This window comes from Dama dama, chromosome 1 (genome assembly GCF_033118175.1).
Source record: "Dama dama isolate Ldn47 chromosome 1, ASM3311817v1, whole genome shotgun sequence".
Taxonomy (NCBI): Eukaryota; Metazoa; Chordata; class Mammalia; order Artiodactyla; family Cervidae; genus Dama; species Dama dama.
Window position 1 is genome coordinate 79208032 of NC_083681.1, and position 4406 is coordinate 79212437.

At 40.9% G+C, this 4406-nt stretch overlaps 1 pseudogene; it reads right to left on the bottom strand.

The window, feature by feature from the left end:
* Positions 1 to 3475: 3475 nt before the first annotated feature.
* Positions 3476 to 4406, bottom strand: LOC133056284 (olfactory receptor 5T2-like; annotated as a pseudogene).

Consider the following 4406-nt stretch of genomic DNA (forward strand, 5'->3'; position numbering starts at 1 on the left):
AATAGCTCCAGGGAACTGCATTCAAGTGATTAAATTCATTCTAATGATGATCTCAGACCGTCCAGTGCTCCAGATTCCTCTTTTCTGGGTGTTTCTGGTCATCTATGGAACGATCATGCAGGGAACCTGGGAATCGTCATCCTCACCAGCTGTGGACTCTCAGCTTCAAACTCCCATGTACTTTTTCCTCTGGCACTTGGCTATCATCAGTTTTGGAAGTTCTTCTGTCAATTGCCCCTAAAATGTTGGTTAAATTCTTGGTTATCTTACTATGCATGTGCAGCCCAGTTAAGTGGATTCATAGATTTTGTTGTGGCTGAGATTTTCCTGCTGGCTGCCATGACCTATGACCGTCTGCTCTATCTGTTGGAGATTTCTCCAGGGATCTGCCTTCTCCTGGTGTCCCTTATACATGTCTGCAGTCTGACCACAGCACTGACGATTTTTCCTGTGTGTTTACTGTGTCATATTGTTCATCCATGTGCAACCAATTTCATTGTGATTATGTCCCGTTTTTGCTGCTGCTGCTGCCAAGTCACTTCAGTCATGTCTGACTCTGTGCAACCCCATAGATGGCAGCTCACCAGGCTTCCCCGTCCCTGGGATTCTCTAGGCAAGAATGCCAGAGTGGGTTGCCATTTCCTTCTCCAATGCATGAAAGTGAAAAGTGAAAGCGAAGTTGCTCAGTCGTGTCCGACTCTTTGTGACCCAATGGACTGCAGGCTACCAGGCTCCTCCATCCATTGGAGTGTCCAGGCAAGAGTACTGGAGTGGGTTGCCATTGCCTTCTCTAGGGAATCTTCCTGACCCAGGGATCAAACCCACATCTCTAGTGTCTCCTGCATTGGCAGGCTAATTCTTTACCATAGCATGATGTGAGAAACCATAACTCTATCTACTTCTTCTATATGTACATACTATGTACATACTTCTATATGTAGTCCATTATTTATAAATTTAACAGATGCATAACTGTATCTATTTTGTCTTGTTTATGGCTTGTGTTTTCCCCTACATTTGTGCTTATTTTTTTTAAAAACTAAAATTTTAAAGCATAAAATTTATTTTTGTCATAGTGAATTATGTTTAAGAATCTCTTCAATGCCAAATGATACACACACACACATACACACACACTATCAACAACATATCTGCATAGTTTGGATATGCAACTATAACTAATATCAGTGAACATAGTTTAGTTTTGATATTCAGTAGAAGAAACCATATGAACAGCAGCGAGGAGAGTATCCCAAACAGGAGAAATAAGAGCAGAGGTATTGCATAGGAATAAATATAATAACAGCTTACCTGATGGCTCAAATGGTGAAGAACCTGCCTGCAATGCAGGAGAGCCAGGTTCGATTCTTGGGTCAGGAAGATCCCCTGAAGTAGGAAATGGCAACACATTCCAGAATTCTTGCGTAGAGAATTCCATGGACAGAGGAGCCTGGCAGGCTATAGTCCATGTGGTTGCAAAGAGATGGAGACGACTGAGCTACTAGCACTTTCAAATACAGGTAATATAGGTAGGAGGGTTCTGCACAAGAACTGTTGAATTATAATTTAAACTTAATCCCAATTCAGAAAAGTATCATTAGGTTGGACTCTAAATCTCAAAAGATTGTCTTGGATTTAAAAATAAGGATGTTCCTTTAATCAGAGAATGACTTTTTGCAAAGTTGTGATTAAATTAATAAATTCAAATGAGAGAAAGCTGAAAAGGAGAACACAGTATTTTAAAGTTATCTCTGAAGGACACATGTCCTCACAATGAAAATGAGGTCTATTGGAAACAAGGATTAAACATGCATGTAGGAGAGACCCTTCTATAATGAGGTTCTTGGGCCTGAGCAAGAGGAGTGGGGGTTTATGCAGGGGCATACCAGAATTGAAATGGTCCAAGGAAAAGAGAGCTAAAATCTGAGTCAGCACCAGACCTGTAATCAAATCCATAAAAGTGGTTTGGGACTCAGTTGTGGAAAGAGCTGAATACACAGGCCAGTTATACATTACTCTCTGAATTGTGTTTGTCTTTTCTCATTTTTTAATTTATGTGTGATCTTGATAAATGTCAATGCCTGGACTTCATTTTCTGTGAGAAATTAAAGATTTATTTAGCACTCAAGCTCTGAATGGAATAACAAAAAATGGAAGAAATGCATCCTTACAAATAAGCATGGTAGTTAACACCAGGGATTTGAACACGCTTTCTATGGTCCCCAAACCACAGACCAGGAGTAGATAGCTGCCAATGAATAAACCTAAGGATAGATCAGAATGCTTTGAAATGAATTCAGATACCAATGACTCCATGGTATGGGATCATATGAACTATGGGTTTGCTATTAGTTGGCATTTGATCAAGCTCGTTAGATATAACGTTAATAACAATTGTGAATACTGGGGACTTGTCAGGGAATGTTTAACAGTAGGATTCCTGTGTGCTGTTTTCCCTCTCTCAGGGGCCCTCTGCTCCTAATCGTTCCTGGTAACAGAAAGGAGTTGAGCTGCGCACTGCTCCCAAGACTGAGGTCACGAGATGGAATGCATGCATGGATCTCCTTCATTAGCTTTTCCATACGGTGAAAGCAGTTATTCACGACCCTCTTCCTTTTGATATGGATTGTCTTCTGGCTTTATGACCTCTATTACTGCTTGTTTCCTTGGTAACTTGTAAGTCTGGTCTTTTGATCTTTATCTTTGCTGAAGAAGTTACCTTGTAGACAGTATATATACTCACACAGAGTTGAATAAAGCACCCTTGCTCCATCAGAGACTTGGGTCCCCGTGTCATTCTTTATCTCTTTCTCTCTTTATCTCTTTCTCTGTCACCCTCTGGCTAATTCTCTGGAGTGTGGAAGCCTGCCGAGCTCACTTTCCTGCCCGGGCCTTCAAGACCTCTTCGAGAGGACTTCCTGTGCCTACGTGAGTGGTACAAGCCCTCTCCTAGGGCTTTATTGGTTTTCTGCATAACCCAGGGAATATTAGCCTCTTTCTCTCTTTCACTTTCTTATCGGCGATTCCAGACCACCAGGTTCCAGTCCATTAAAGGACTGCAACAGGGACTATACATTCAAGTTATATCAAGATGAAAGAAGAAAAGAATGCATAATATGCTAAAGAAAAGTTACATCTACATATGCCTGTGTGTGTTTGTGTTATATCAATCAGTATGTTTTTACATACAAACATGTATAGGTGTGTGTGCATGTGTGTGTGTGTGTGTGTGAGTGTGTATGTGGACACCTCTATCAATAGGATAATACTAAGGTGCAAGTGGTTGATACAATTTTTCTGCATATAAAAATAACATAGATAGAAGGTTACCTATGATGTTTATATTAAAATATCCAGGAAGAAGAGAAATGCATTAATAAGGTAAAACAAAACAATTTCATCATATCTTCTTGGTATTCTGGTACATAACATCACTCTCGATATTTTTAGTTAATTTTTACTGTGAAAATGTACTTTACTGATAAACCATTTTTTTTGCAAACACTCTCTTCATCGCCTCTTTTACGTCTTTGTTCCTTAAACTATAGATGATGGGATTCAGCATTGGAATCACAATGCTATAAATTATAGACGCAATCATATCATGATCTGTGGCATAATTGGAACTTGGCCTCACATACATGAAGAGAACTGTACCATGAAAAATGGACACTCCAGTTAAGTGAGAACCACATGTAGAAAACACTTTCCTTCTCCCTACAGCAGATGGCATCCTCAGAATGGCCAACAGAATGAAACCATAGGAGATCAGGACACTCAGGACAGTGACTATCTCAATAGAGCCTGCAAAGTAGAAGAGCAGAAGCTCTTTTGTGTGAGTGTCAGAGCAAGAAATAGCGAGGAGGGGAGGGATGTCACAGAAGACATGTCTGATTTCATTGGAGGCACAGAAGGAGAGGCTGAAAGTAGCCACGGTGTGTACAGAAGCGTGCAAGACGCCACCAACATAGGAAGCAATGGTGAGTGGCACATAGACCCTGGGTCCCATGCTGACTGAATACCGGAGGGGGTGTAGGCGACCACAGAGCGATCATACGCCATTGCAGCCAAGAGGAAGCACTCTGTGGTCCCAAAAGTAACAGCAGGAAACGTCTGTGCTGCACATTCAAGGAAGGAAATGGCTTTGTTCTTGACGTAAGATCTACTAACATTTTGGGGGTAATTACTGAAGAATAGCAGGCATCCACAGATGAAAGCACACTCAGAAAATAGTACATGGGGCTGTGGAGTCGGCAATCCCCAATGACTAACACAATCAGTCCTAAATTTCCAATCAGCGTGAAGAGGTAAATTGCTAGAAACAAGAAGAATAAGATGATTTGCAGTTCAAGATTGTCTGTGAAGCCTTTCAGTAAAAAGGATGTTACTTCAGTGACATTCTTCAT